This window comes from Equus asinus, chromosome 4, assembly GCF_041296235.1.
Source record: "Equus asinus isolate D_3611 breed Donkey chromosome 4, EquAss-T2T_v2, whole genome shotgun sequence".
Taxonomy (NCBI): Eukaryota; Metazoa; Chordata; class Mammalia; order Perissodactyla; family Equidae; genus Equus; species Equus asinus.
The window spans coordinates 117320161-117336021 of NC_091793.1; the positions used below are offsets into that span (position 1 = coordinate 117320161).

Sequence of the window (15861 nt, forward strand, 5' to 3'; positions counted from 1 at the left end):
GGCAATGTGGCTTAGCGGTTAATTTGGGTGCACTCAGCTTCAGTGGCCCGGGTTCGCAGGTTCAGAGCCCAGGTGCAGACCTAACCCACTCGTCAACCATGCTGTGGTGGCAACCCACATACAAAATTGAGTAAGATCGGCATAGATGTTAGCTCAGGGTTAATCTTCCTCCAAGCAAAAAAAGGGGAAGACTGGCAACAGACGTTAGCTCAGGGCAAATCTTCCTCAGAACAACAACAACAAAAAGTCACCCAAAGTTAACAACTGCAATGTCTAGCATGATGCGGCACAAAAGATGGAAGTTACAAAATTACCTCTCCTCTTTTACCAACATTCTTATTTCCTTAGTATCTGATCTCAGCCAACTATTAATGAGAAAAGCTATAATTATCTGCTTAAATGAGTCACACTAAGGTATAAGTAACTGGTAGGCTTAAATATTCTCACACTGTACAAAAGCAGGTTAACTTGAAAGGCGTTTTAACAGAAATTGTATGTTTAAGAAAGAATTAAACTATAGTCCTAGTGTTGTCATCTGTTCAATTCAGATGCCCTAAAGCATCCACATCCCATTTCTGATCTTGGCGTTCTTAGGTGTTTTGGAAGTAAATTGGACAGAAATCTTAAATTAGAAAGTAGTAGTAGTAGCTTCCATTTTCCCATAACTCAAGACGTCTGTCTGGTTAGCTGCTCATTCTATATGGGAGGAAATATTTGGAATAGAGCTTTTATTTGTCTGTAAGATAATCCAGAATCCGGTGAAAAATTGTAAAAATCTGCGTTTGTCTTCTCAGCTGCATCTAAGTTTCCCTTTCTCCTGCCTTCTGAGTTCTCTACCACCCCCAGGGCATGCTTGATACCTCCTGCTCCGGGCAGACGACTCTCTTCCAGCTTCCCCCATCAAAACAGAAAAGGACTTAAACAAGGATTAAACTCAAGTCTTTTAACAGACTCACACTTTTAACAGACTTGTAGTTCAAGACAGCGAAGAGAAATGTTCACCTTTTGGGATGACATGGTTTACTGAGGGAGCAGGAGCTTTGTCTGTTTATTTTACTGAGTACACCAGGAAAAGTGCTTAGTACTAATACCACGCCTGGGGGAACTGGGTCAAGAGTTAATACGTTACTTGCACTCCCCTTTGCCCCCTCCACTCTTTTAACCTTAATTATTCGGAAGCCAAGAATTCAGATTCCATTTTCCAGGTCTACATCCTTCTCCTGGTTTGGTATCCCTTTCCTTCTTTGAAAATGGTGGTCATTTTGCATCTCCTCCTGCCCTCCAACCCCCAGCAACCTGTTCTCATGCCCCAGAGTTCTTGTAGCCTCCAGCATGTGAGGGGTAAAGGAACTATGAAGGTCTGGGGGGAAGGGTGTGTGTACCTCACGAGTGGCTAGGGTGAGCTCATGGCTTCTTGAACTAAGGTAAACAGCAAAACACCATCACCCCTACTACCAACCCCATCCAGCCAATATAAAGTAAGATTCAGAACTTTTGTTTTTTACAGTGTAGTTGGGGGAGTTTGGGGGCGGGGCAGTTTAACGATGATAAACTGTTAAACAGTACATAATACATGATATCAGAAAAAAACTACCAACTGGCAATGATTATACATACTAGAGAACGCCTAAAACTGGATCTTAAAGTTAATTACAATTATATATGTGAAGTGCTTTTAATTTCCGCCTGTTATGCAACATAACAAACATGCACATCATAAAAGATGTGTTAGATCAACTTTCAGTTTTACTTTAAGGCAGCCGCATCCTTTCCTTCCAACCTCCACCCCTGCAGCTTCATTCATTGCTAGCTGCAAATGTAGGATGATTCCTCTTCAAACTTTTAAAAAAACAATTACCAAGACACCATGCTGTTACACCGGAAGAGAGGCCAGAAACTTAGTGTCACTTGTCAGATTGTCCATCTTGCAACCAAACAACTACTTCTGGTCTTTGCCAGGTCCAAACTATTCCTTATCTAGTTACTATAATTATTTACCCCAAATAACATTTTTATCACTTCCCAGCTGATGAAGCATAAGTTGCTTCACAAAAGCAGCTTCAAAATCTAAACTCAAATGGCTCAACAAAAAGACGCTCAAATTAATTCATAATAAAAAATACACAGCAGGGGCCAGCCCGGTGGCACAGCGGTTAAGTGCACACGTTCCACTTTGGAGGCCCAGGGTTCACCAGTTCGCATCCTGGGTGCAGACATGGCACCGCTTGGCAAGCCATGCTGCAGCAGGCATCCCACAAATAAAGTAGGGGAAGATGGGCACGGATGTTAGCTCAGGGCCAGTCATCCTCAGCAAAAAGAGGAGGATTGGCAGCAGATGTTAGCTCAGGGCTAATCTTCCTCAAAAGAAAAAAAAAATACACACCAATTGACTGGCAAAGATCAAATACTTTGGTAACACGGATACAGGAACACAGATGACAGACGTTCTCATGTATCCCTAGTGGATATGCAAAATGGTACAATCTCTATGGAGGGAAATTTGGCAATATCTATCAAAATAATAAATGCAAGTATCCATTTCTAGGAATTTACCTTATAATATACCCTCCTGCCCCACCAGTGTGTGTGAAATAACATATACAAAGTTATTCATTGTAGTATTAATGTAAGGACAAAAAATTAATAACAATAAAAGCAAACACTTATCTAGCACTTGGTACGGTGCCAGACACTGTTCTAAGCACTTTACATTTCCTCATTTAATCTTCCCAACAATCCTATGAGGTAGGTGCTATTAACACCCCCATGGTACAGACGGAGAAACTAAGAGGCCAAGCAAAAGTAGCCCAAGATCACTTAGCTAGTGCAGAGCCAGGATTTGAACCCAGGTAGTGTAGCTTCAGAACCTGTTCTCTGAACCATCACGATATACTACACCATCTAAACAGATAGCAACAGGAGAACAGTTGAACAAAATACATGGGACACCCATCTAAAGGAATATTACACGTTTAAAAAGAAAGCTCCTTTAGGGGCTGGCCCCGGGGCCGAGTGGTTGAGTTCACTCGCTCTGCTGCAGGCGGCCCAGTGTTTTGTTGGTTCGAATCCTGGGCGCGAACATGGCACTGCTCATCGAGCCACGCTGAGGCGGCGTCCCGCATGCCACAGCTAGAAGGACCCACAACGAAGAATGTACAACTATGTACCAGGGGGCTTTGGGGAGAAAAAGGAAAAAATGAAATCTTTAAAAGAAAAAAAAAAAAAAAAGAAAGCTCCTTTAATTCCCCCTCCCACTTTGAGGGTAGGCTGAACTTAGTGACTCACTTCCAAAAACAAAGCACAGAAAGGGAAAAATAGTAACTTTATGGTGGAGAAATCTGGTAAACCCTACCTTAACCAAGTGACCAGGGTGATATCACCAGTGATGTCACGTAAATATCAGGTACTCCCTCACACGACTTGATGAGATGAGCAACTCAACTGTATTATTTCCAAAAACCCACAGCCCCATTCTAATCATGAGGAAAACATGAGACAAACACAAGTTGAGAAAGATTCTGTAGAATATCTGACCAATATTCCTCAAAACTGTCAAGATCATAAAAAACAAAAAAGACTGAGAGTCAGAAGAGACCAAGGAAACATGACAACCAAATGCAATGTGGTATTCTGGATGGGATCATGAAACAGAAAAAGGACAATAACAAAAAAACCAGTGATATCCAAATAAAGTCTGGAGTTTAAAGTCTGATGTCGGTTTCTTAGTTTTGACAAATACACCACAGTGAAGACAGTAACGTTAGAGGAAACTGAATGAGGTGTACATGGAAACTTTCTGTACTATTTCTGCAACTTTCTTGTAAATCTAAAATTATTCCAAAGCAAAAATCTTATTTTTAAAAAAGTAAGAAAGCTCTTGTGTATTGATATAAAAAAAATCTCCAAGAAGTGGAAAACGTAAGGTTAGGCATAGTATGTATAGCATGGAAGAAACAGTATCTGCACAGATATAGAAATAGCATTTGTGTAAAATGGATGAGAAAGTACATATGCATACATAAAATATTTCTGGAAGAATATATAAGGATCTGCTGACACTGGTAGACTTGGTGACGGAGAGAACTCAGTAGTTGAGGAAGAGGAATAAAAGGAAGACTTTTTAATGTGTCCTCCTTCACCTTTTCATTTTGAAACACACGGATGTATTACCTACTCAAAAAATAGTTAACTTTTACAATGAAAAGGATGACAAGGACCTGAACTAAGGCAAAGCACCGGAAATAATATAGGGGATTAATCAGAGAGACTTTTAGGAGATAAAAAAGAAAATCTAACCTCCATCTATCTGTTAAGGCTTCCCATACCCCCTTCCTCACTTTTTCCACCAACCTCATTTCCCCTTAACGCACTGCAGACACTTTATTCTAGTTGAACCAATCTGACTGCCAACCCCAACAAGTTACCAGCTGGTTCCCCAAATCCACCTCTCTCCCAGCAAAACCTAGCTCTAAACTTAAAAAGCCACCCACCTATTGTGCTATTCAGCATCCCGCATATTTTGTCTATAACAGGGATGGCAAATACAGGCACTCATGCCATCACTACTCCTACACCCATGACAACAACACTGCTCAATGATCACAGCAGCCTTGCCCTCTAAATCCACACACTGCCTCCAACTACTCCTTAACGCAAAGTTCCACGCAGCCACCATTATCAATCAAAGCTGGCCCATGAAATAAAACCTGTTTGCCACATCTGGTCTCTACTATATTAATCTGTTTGCCCTGATATTTTCCTCCAAGGATTTAATGTATATTTATTTTTATATACTCCTATTTTGTTCTGAAAAGGATTAATGAGACTTACAAGAATACAGGAACTATAAAAAGTTAATAAATTAAAAAATAAAAGCAAAAGAACAAAGAAAACACCAAAAATGGTGCCAAGAAAAAGGCTAAAAAATGTGCAGATAATACCTGTATGCCTGCTCCGGGCAGGCCACAAATCTGGCTCTGGCTTTCCAGTAGCCATCACACAACGAAAACCCAGGCCACACACAGGAGATAAACAGAAAAGTACTCAGAAGAGGAACTATTCTTGGTACTTAGACCAAACAGTAATTTTTATAAAGCAAAGAGAGCACTATAGAATGAATAAGACATTCAACACACACAACTACCAGTTTTCAAAGGGCTGGGTTGTTTCTGATAGTATCCATCAGGAGAGACCTATGGTATCTTAACAAAGCCCAACGCAGCAAAATTATTTTACAAAGAGCAGGCACGAGCTTTAAGAATCGCTGTGTCCTTTTCCTTGGTTTCCTCCAGCACTGCCTTCCTAACTAAATATAAATAAACTCTTTGAAGACAAGAAGCATGCTTTCTAACTCTTACATATAGCTCACGATGCTTTGCATTCTGCAAAAAAGCAGCCTTCAATATCAGTGAGAATTTACACAGTGCAATTCAAGCCTACTCTGATAAAAATTCTCTAACCTAAACATAGGAATTGCCACTCTTACTAAATAGAATAAAAATGGTAACTGAAGCCTCACCTCATAGATAGAATTTCTAAACGTTCTATAGTATTACTGAATCACAATTTAATTTGTGATGTCCCAATAGCGTTTTTTGTTTTGCATACCCCTAGCACAAGGCTTGCAAAAATGCCAAATCAATATCACTGAATCCGATCAAATAAAATGAAACCCACAGCAAAAGCTTTGGCAACCCCTACCAAAAGAAAGACAACATTACTATCTTCCAAGAATATAATCAATATCTCTTTACAAACCAGCTGACAAAGGCAGGTTCATTTTTTAAATGACTTTGCAAGTCTGCTAGAAGACAATGAATTATAAAGCAGATTTTCCCTACATCTTTCCAAGAATCTAGTTTCTGTAAATGCCAAACTGCCAAAGAACTGTACTTACCCGCTCTTCCACACATACACACAGGTGCGCATACGCACACAACCCACTATCAAACAAGCTTTCCCTTTTATGGCCACTACCTATGCCCTCTCTTCTTTACCTGGTCAAACTGGAAATGCAATGAATCCAAATAAATTATTTAGCTAAAGCGATTATGAGAAACACAAGTATTAAAAAACTTAAATTACTACTTTTAAGCATAGGCATTAGGATACATTAACCATCCTCTATTTGTATTTTATTAATGGAAATCAATAAATAAGTAGTCTCATCCTGCACTGGTTTAGTTCTTTATACACTTAGTATTCCCTGTACACAGGGCACACCCTATCACCCCCAGGAGGGGATCGTGGTAATGAGTGAAAGAACATGGGCAGGACTGGGGGAGTCCACAAACGGACCTCAGAAAATCCAATTCCTGTGCCTTTGTTTCTTCATCTATTAAAATGGGAGATGACAATCATCTCTATCTGCTGGGATTATTGAGAGAATTAAATGAGGTAAGATTTGTAAATGCATATAAAATAGAATCTCGGGGCCGGCCCAGTGGCACAGTGGTTAAGTGTGCACATTCCGCTTTGGCCGCCCAGGGTTCACCGGTTCGGATCCCGGGGGTGGACATGGCACCACTTGGCCAGCCATGCTGTGACAGGCGTCCCACATATAAAGTAGAGGAAGATGGGCATAGATGTTAGCTCAGGGCCAGTCTTCCTCAGCAAAAAGAGGAGGACTGACAGCAGTTAGCTCAGGGCTAATCTTCCTCAAAAAAGAAACAAACAAAAAAATAGAATCTCAATAAGTGTTAATTCTCTTCCTTTTTTTTTTTATTTATTTATTTTTTTTAAAGATTTTATTTTTTCCTTTTTCTCCCCAAAGCCCCCCGGTACATAGTTGTGTATTCTTCATTGTGGGTTCTTCTAGTTGTGGCATGTGGGACGCTGCCTCAGCGTGGTCTGATGAGCAGTGCCATGTCCGCGCCCAGGATTCGAACTAACGAAACACTGGGCCGCCTGCAGCGGAGCGCGCGAACTTAACCACTCGGCCACGGGGCCAGCCCCAATTCTCTTCCTTTTTATAAGTTAGGAAACAGAAGGAGCTGAGCAGGTGACTTGTCCAAGGCCAATGGCTAGTATGTCTAACACACAGGCTAACACTGACTTAGGGCCTAACATTCTTTCCATTACACCAGGCAGCCTTAAAATAGCAGCACCCAACACGTCACGTTTGTCTCTATTGGGCACTCATTACATGCAAATAAAAAAATTACAATTTGAATACCTATTAGATGCCAGGCACTACACTACTCTCTTTCCACACAGCTATCCTATATAGTAGGTGTATTTATCCCATTTTACCAAGAGAAATTAACTTGTCCAAAGTCACAAGGCAATAATGCAGGACTAATCCAGGTGTGCTCCACTACTTTTCCCTACTATTCTGCCTCAAAAGTGTAGAGGTAGAAATGACTGTCCGTCAAAATTAAATTCTAATGGCCCAGAAATTTTTATAGATCCTTTCAACTTATTAGTGGAAACGTCCCTAGCTCCACCATCCTTTCTCCTTAAATTTGTTCTTGTTAGGCTAAAACAATTTATAATGACTATGGTGACAAATTTCACATTTGTATAGCATGTTACAGTTCAGCATTATAAGTTATTTCATTTTTACTAGATACAACTACTGAGGTTTTTTCAAATATTAGCTCATATTTAATACTTTCAAGACTTCGATGAGGTAGGGATCATTACTATTTTACAGATCAGAAAACCAAAGTGTGAAGAAGGTAAGTAACTTGCCTAAAGTTACACGACTATTAAGTGTAGAACTTTAGCCTGGATCTCTCACAGAAAAGCACATATACTCCTGCATCCATTGATTCATTTAATCACTTGCTTTTGTTAACTTACTCATCAGAGCTGGGGGAAGGGAAGTGTGTGTGTGGATGGATTCCTTCACCAAAATGTAATAGAAAATAAGGGCAGAAAACTGATAGAATAATAACAACAGGAAAAATCAGAAAGATTGTCTCAGATCTTTCCTCCCCCAAGGCTGTCAGGTGATTTCTAATAAATGTTTACAAGGCAGACATTTAAGCTGTTCCCAGAGCACAGGGGAAAAAAGGAGAGTTTCCCAATTCATTTAGAGGCTGGCTTAATCCTGACACCAAAACCAGGCAAAGACAGCAAACTAAAAGGGAAACATAATGTTTACCCTTTGTGGCTACAGATGCAAAAGTCTTAATATATTTAAGTGAAAAACAAAGGAATATATGTAGTATGATCCCATTTGTGGGGGAAAAAAACACTGTGAAAACACACGTATGTATGTAGGTACAGTTGGATATGTAAATGTCTATTTGTACATACCTACACATAAATGCAAAGATATAGGTTTGGAACTATAAACCCCAAACTGTTAACAATAGTTTACCTGAGACAAGAGTAGTCTTAAGAGTGAAAGGAAGGCAACAAGAAGTAAAGGGAGATTTTCAGCTTTTTCTCTGTATATCCATGTATTATTGAATTTTTATAATTAACATGTATCATGTTTGACAATTAAAATATATAAATGAAAAGGCCTAAATATTCATTTCTCGTATTTCCTCTACTTGTTATAGTGAAAACTACTTCTTTTATTCACTCATTGGGCATTCATTTAATAAGCACTCAGGACACAACTCCTATGTGCAGGCACCGAGCTAACCAGCACCTGTGCCAGCCACTGGACACGCAGACCCTATTTTTTTAAACCCAGGATGGAACAACAGTTACTTCCTTCCATAAAATATAGCGTTGAGTTTTAAGTCAAGTTCTTATTTTATATCATTTGTTATTTTTTAGGTTGTATGCCAGGAATAAGAAATATATTTCTTCTGAAATTTGTACTGTTTTTATTCTAAAAAGAGTACCAAGTCATTTTTATTTATTCTTGCAATTAAAAAAAGGTCTTTGTATTCATTTATTCAACAAAGGTTATAGTTGCTAAGTGTCAGGCTCTATGCTGGACAATGGACACGTAAAGATGAACAAACAGCATATGGCCTCTACCTACCACCAAGGAGCTGAGAATTTTACATCTGTGCTATGTCTGATACAGACAAGTACATAAAACCCAAAATAAGTACCTTAGTAATTCTGCACTTCAAAACGAAATTGGCAAACTGCCCTGTCCAAAAATGAAAGTTAAGTTTAATCCAGAAAAATTTTAATGTTTATGAAAAATGTTAAATTATTCAATTATTTTAAGGTTAAAGGGAATAAATTAGTGGGGAAGCAGAGAACATGGAAGCAGAAGGGAACTAGAAAGCACAATATCTCAGTGAACAGTGAGTTTTAGGATTGGCTACGCCACTAAGAAGCTGTTACTGGGTTTAACTGCTCCGTGTCCCCACAGGAAATATGGAAATGATATTATTATTATTATTAGGATACGAGAAAACAAAGAATTTATTTGAAAAAGCGTAACAAAATCTGGTGAATATGAGGCAGTGTGGCCACAACGCTTGCTATTTTGTTATCTGGTTTAATTTTTTACGTATTTATTTTTCCCCTACTTTGTCAATAATTAGCCAAGCAAATTTGAAAACACAATTTAACTTCTGTATGCCTCATGAACTGGAAAGAATGCAGGAAACAGAGTCGGAAGACCTGAGTTTACATTCAGACTCTGACTCTTATTACTCCTGTAAGGTTAAAAAGTGAGCAAATTATTTAACCTCTTTGCAGCTTAGTTTCCTAGCAGTAAAACAGGGATAAATTTATCTTGCAGGATTATTGCAAAGACTAAATGAGAAGATACATTTGAAAAACATAAACTCAGAAACTACTATAAATTAAATAGATATTTTTCCAAAGAAGATATACAAATGGGCAATAAGAATGTTCAACCTCATTAGCCATTAGAGAAATGTAAATAAAAACCACAATGAGATGCCACTTCACACCCACTAGGATGGCTGTCATCAAAAAGACAATATTAACAAATGCTGGAGAAAACAGAACTCTCCTACTTGCTGGTGGGAATGTAAAATGGTGCAGCAGCTATGGAAGAGTTTGGCAGTTCCTCAAGAAGTTAAACAGAGTCGTCATATGACCCAGCAATTCCACATCTCAGTATACACCCAGAGAACTGAAAACATATGTCCACGCAAAAACTTGTAAATGAGCATTCATAGCAGCATTACTCATAACAGCCAAAAAGTGGAAATAAGCCAAAGGTCCACCAACTGACGAATGGATAAACAAAATGTGGCACAGCCATACAATGGAATATTATCCAGCCATAAAAAGAAACGAAGTACTGATACATGCATAATATGGATGAACCCTGAAAATATTATACTAAGTGAAAGACACAGAGAGCCACATACTGTATGATTTCGTTTATACGAAATGTCCAGAACAGGCAAATCCACAGACAAAAAGATCAGTGGCTGTCAAGTGCTGGGGAGGGGGAATGGGCTGACAGCTAACGGGTATGGGATTTCTTTTCAGGATGACAAAAATGTTCTTGAATTAGTGATGATGTCTGCACTAGCTTGTGAATATACTAAAACCACTGAATTGTACACTTTAAAAGAGTGAATTCTATGGTATATGAGTTATATCTCAATAAAAGAAAACTATTATAGAAATCTAAGTTTTGGCTACTTTTCATTATTAAATATCCTACTTTTGTCAAGAGGTTGTTCCTGTTGCTTGTAATAGCTATGAAAGCTCTCTGAAGTTAGATGTTACACAGATGAATGGTATTTTTAACAAAGTAAAACTACTAATTATGCCAGAGAAACCTTCTACAGGTCAGATTAATTTGGTATAATTTTATTTCTTCAAAAGAGAAGTCCTTATTAATACTAAGTTTGTTCTTAGGGAGTAGAAAGAGTTTCAAGGAGTCGTTACAGAGTACCCGAAAAAAACAGGTCAAAATGTAATATTATCTGCTTTTGTAATTAGTGATTTAGTTTTCAGATACGCTGGTCAACCAACTAAAATCCATGCAGATGGGAACTTTGCAACCTCCACCACTTTCCACGTTCTGCATTCTGCTACCAGATCTCCAGGTCCACCATCAGCTTCTAATCTCATCCATCAATTATTCCATCCAATTACTATTCACAGGGGTGAAAATGCTTGGTAAACTCTTTAAATACAACCAATTCATTCCTTAATGTTGGGGAATTTATAGAGTAGGCCCAATTTTGAAGGTTAAATTTAGTGTGGATTGTCTGAATAAATATGCAGCAAAATGATTTCCTGGAATTTGAGATAGAAAAACAATCTATAGAGTTGTGTAATGCTTTCTGAGTCCTTTCAGGGCTTTCTCATGTATTTGGTCATGGGGTAAAGACAGTCACCAACTTTCGTCCAAAGTATTATGTATAAAAGCTTCCTGGTTCTAGAACAAAGAAGCATTTTATTGCTCAAAGCAAAAGGAAGATATTTTCCTTCCATTTAGTATTGTTATACTAAAATAGCATACCAATGAAACCAGCTAGGTAACAGCGTGACCCAAGGTATGTAAACAAAGATAAACTGTTCTTTATTATGCGTTCTTCCTTGTGAGGGGAGGAAAAAAAAGTTTCTCACATCTAAGAAAATAAGGTTTATCAAGCCAAAGAAAACCATATGGACTAATATTTTCCAATATGGGGGTATTTTGAGTGGCAATTTTAATTTGAGGGTTTGCCAACCTATGCTAGGATGCACGGTGGGTGTACTGGGCACAGCCAAAATGTGAAGAAAGAGGTGACCTGTCAAACAGCTGCTATCGACTTACTCCCTCAACAGCACCTCCAACTTCTCGGGTGATGTCTGTGTAAGAAAGATGTCAAAGCACCAACAGAACCACGGGGGCTGTCACAGCAGCAGCAAGTCCAAATCGTGCCTCTCAGGGAGAAATCCCATCCGCACCCTCAAGAGCTGGCCAGACTGTGCGTGGCTCTTTTCTAATATAAGTCTACCTAACATAGAAAAAATAAATACATAACCAGAGATCCTTGCCCAGCCCTTTCTCCCTTCCCTTTGTGACTTCTCCAAAGGCTGGAGGGATGTTAACATCCTGCAGGCCCTCGGAAAGCCAAGCCTCACGCCGCGAGGGAGGCGGCCAGGAGCCTCGGCGCAGCCCGGGGGCCTCGGGCCGGCGTCCCCCACCCACCGGGCAGGGCTGGACCCCGGCCACACAAAGGACCAGCCGCGGGCGCTGGACGCAGGGACTCGTCCCGGGCCGGGAGCCACATCTGGTCCCCGCACGCCGCGAGGACGAGAGCCGCCGGAAAATAAGGATTAACGCCCGAACCTGTTGCACCACGCGGGTCCCTTTCACCCAGAAAGGAACAAGGACGCCCGGGACCGGAGGCGCGGGCCGCGGCCACCCCGGCAGGCGGCGCGGAGGCAGGGGCGGCCCGCGGGCTCCCACCTCCGGCGCTTTGTCTGCGGTGGCGGTGGCGGTGGCGGCGGCGGCGGCGGCGGCGGCGCGGGGGCGCCCCTCCCTCAGCCGCGCGGCCCCGCCGCGCCGCGGCCCGCGCCGGCGAAGAAAGCCGGGCCCGCCGCCGCCTCCGCCCGCCCTCGCCGCCCGCCGCGGGGCCTGCGCGCTCCTCCCGCCCGGGTCGCCCGGGCCGCGCGGCGGCCGCACTCACCTGGCTGGTGCTGGCGCGGGCGCTGGCGGCCGGCGGCTCCGGGAGGACGCGGGGACGCGGGAAGGCGCGGGCGGAGCGGAGGGTGAGGCGGGAGGAAGGCGGGCTGGGGGCGGAGCGGGTCCGGGCGGCGGCGGCTCCAGTCACTCGCTCAAATCGCGTCCTGGCCCCTCCGTGCGTCAGGCGAGGGACGGCGGCGCGGGCGGCCCGGCGACCTCCCGCCACCCGCGGCCCGACCCGCGTCCGCGCCGCCCCGCGCGCGCCCGGGGAGCGGCGGCGCAGCGACCCCACCCGGCCGGGAAGGGGGCGGGGCGGGGCGGAGAGTCCCCCGGGGCTGGGGCGTGGGGGCTGGGCGAGGAGGGGGCCGCCCACGCCCCCGCAGACCCTGCGAGCCTCCCCGCGCGCAGAGCTCCGACCTCCCAAACCCGCAGGCAGTGCCGGGTCGTGGGAGGAGCACTGGACCTAGAGTCAGGAAGGACCCCGTTACTCGACGTCTTGCGAGTCGTTTGTCCTCTCTGTCCTCATCCTGAAATATATGGTCTCCAAGATTTTCAAAATTCTAATTGTCATCCTCGGTTCGTTGGGATTCCTTTGCCCCCAAGTACCCAGTGTCAGGAGATGACTGGAGATTGCTCTCCCCCAAGTCTGTGGTGTGGCTGAAGAATGAAGGCAGCTGGAGGGGAACGGGTTGTAGCGAGGAAGGGCTGGATTCAGGGTATTTGTTTTTCTTCGGAGAGCTTTCCCTGGGACAGTCCAAAATGTATCCACAAATGGTCCTCTGATAATGGCTACTTCCCCATCTTCACCAACCCTAGTTATTTTTCTCCAGATGTACTGACTTCAGAGTCCTCGTTCTTATTTTATTGCGCAAATCATTTTTATGTCATTTCCTGAATTCAGTTCAAAAGAGTCATCAGTTAATACACACAAGCTCAGGGCAGCCATGTGGTCCTAATCCCGAGCCTTCCATATTACTCACTCCACCACTGGCTTCGGTATCACCTAATTCCTTTAATAAAATCTTGCCATTCCAACAACTAGGCAACCAAATTTCTCTCTGCTGAAGTTCTCTCTGATTTAAAATTCCACGGATGAATTCTTTCTCTTAATTCTGTAACTAATAATCTGTCTCTGCTGCTTCAACCTCTCCGCCACTCTTTTGGTCAAGCCTTATTCATTTCACTTCTGCTTCTGTTCCATGTGACTGCCAGAGAATGCTCCCCAAACACAGAGCCTCCCTCTTTAAAATCCTTCAGAGGCTCTCCACCTGGACAACCAGACTCTAGCCAATTACCATGGGATACAAGGCCGTTTATGATCTGATCCCTAGAGCTCATCAGCTCCAGCTCTAACTTCCGAAACGTCGCACTCAGATTCAACAGGCTCTGTACTGTGCCTTTGTATATTTCCCCCCATCTGAAATCCATCCCTCATTTAACCAGGTGAACTCCTACTACCCTTCAAGATAATAAAGATAATGCTTCATTTCCTCTTTGGACTCTTCCCTGACATCCCCTCCTTCCACCACACCCACATCCTCACCCTACAGGCTTAAGGCTGAATTGAATTATCTTTCCTTTCTGCTTTCATAGAACCTTTTATCTGTTCTCTGTGATAATCCTTAGTTTTTATGATAATCCTTTCTTTTTTCCCATTGCTTTGCTTGGTGGTCTTTTCTTACTAGACCGTGAGTTCCTTAAAAGGATAGAGATTTTTGTCTAGTTCATTTTTGGCTCCCAGTCATAGCGCAGTGCTCAGCACTAAGAAGTTTCTCTTTAAATACTTGTTGAAGTGTTGATGTCATTATTCATTCCAACAGATAGATATTGAGCGCATACTCAGCAAGAGGGAAATACGGTACAGTCCACCGTCCCTGCCTTCCTTAGCCTTCCACAGTATTCCGTTCTTCCTTTTCTAGGTGGCATTCTCTGTTTATCGCTTTAAACCCTCTCCTCCCACCACTCACATTCTTTGCTTGTTGTAATAAAGCAAGAGCATGCCAAGCAATCCATTATAGTATTTCACCAAACATCCCTGCCCTTCCTTTTTCCAAACCCTCTAGTTCCACACTGTTTAACCAGTTATTAGATAAGCGTAACTGCTGCTACAGAGAAAACATCGGACTGTAAAAGCAGAGAACGAAGTTGGGGTGCCGTGTTTTCCAGTATGAACAAATGTACATGGCTCAGCCACTTAAATTCACTAGGCCTCACCTCTGGAGTTCCTTTGGCTCTAGAATTAACCTTCATTTTTAATATTTTGTGTTTAAGGTAAGCATATCCTTCTTTATTATGTGTAAACTTAGGGAACTACCAGATCCTGGCAAAGCAGCTGTCCAGCAAATGCTTGAACTCTGAAGGACGGGGACCTTCTTGTAAGCTCACAATGGTATTGATCCTTGAACAGTCCTTCTAGTCCCCACGTTGAACTGCAATGTGCCTCCCTATAAATTCGGTAGGTAGCTATGGTATTGGTAGAAAACACCACTGGATTTAAACTCCAAAGTGGTGTGGCAAATCCCAGTTCTATAACTCCTAGCTGTCTGACCTTGGACAAGAACAAAACAGCTCCAAGTCAGAGTTTGCTCAACTCTAAAAGGGGAAAATAATACTAGTAGTACCTTAAGTCATTATGATAAACCTTAACACAGTGTGTATTGAAGTGCCCAGTGAATCTGAATCTAGTACTAACTGTATTGAGTGCAGATTAGCCAGTTCCTCTTCCATACATAGCCTTGTAAACATTTCAAGTTAGCAACCAGAGCATGTGCCTCCTCACACCCCCTTCCCTCGCATGCCCCATGCCTCTCCTCCATCCACTTTCACCTAAACATACCCTCATCCCTCTTTTTCTTTTTTTCTCCTCCCCAAAGCCCCAGTACATAATTGTATATGCTAGTTGTAGGTCATTCTAGTTCTTCTGTGTGGGATGCCACCACAGCATGGCTTGATGAGCAGTGTGTAGGTCTGCACTCAGGATCCAAACCAGTGCACCCTGGGCTGCCAAAGCAGAGCATGCAAACTTAACCACTTGGCCAGCCCCTAAACATACCCTTGTACCTCTTAAAATGTAGCAGCTAGAAATGAGTCCAACAGTCCAGGTATAAGGAGAGGAATAGAGAAGTACAATTTTCTGCATCCTTTATGAAAATTCATCTTGATATCACATTAATATTTTTCTGCCAACTCACACTGTTCATAAATACCATGTTTTTCACAAATAAAAGCAAAGAAAAATACCCCCACATCTTTTTTAAGTCTTTAACACATATACAGCTATAAAACAATATCTCCTCCAACCTGTATTTGTACAATTTGTTTTCGGAGACTAAGTG

General features: G+C 42.3%; 1 protein-coding gene across 3 annotated transcripts in view; it reads right to left on the reverse strand.

Annotated features, from left to right (window-relative positions):
* SESTD1 (SEC14 and spectrin domain containing 1) overlaps nucleotides 1–12799 on the reverse strand; it is a 111367-nt gene extending 98568 nt beyond the window's left edge. For 2 of the 3 annotated variants that reach the window (XM_044768635.2, XM_044768636.2), the window contains exon 1: nucleotides 12531–12799. The gene's annotated coding sequence lies outside the window, so the exon portion shown is untranslated. Of the gene's footprint in view, nucleotides 1–12190; nucleotides 12359–12530 lie in introns of those variants that run through there. The other variant, XM_070508196.1, reaches the window with a different exon arrangement.
* Nucleotides 12800–15861: the final 3062 nt, after the last annotated feature.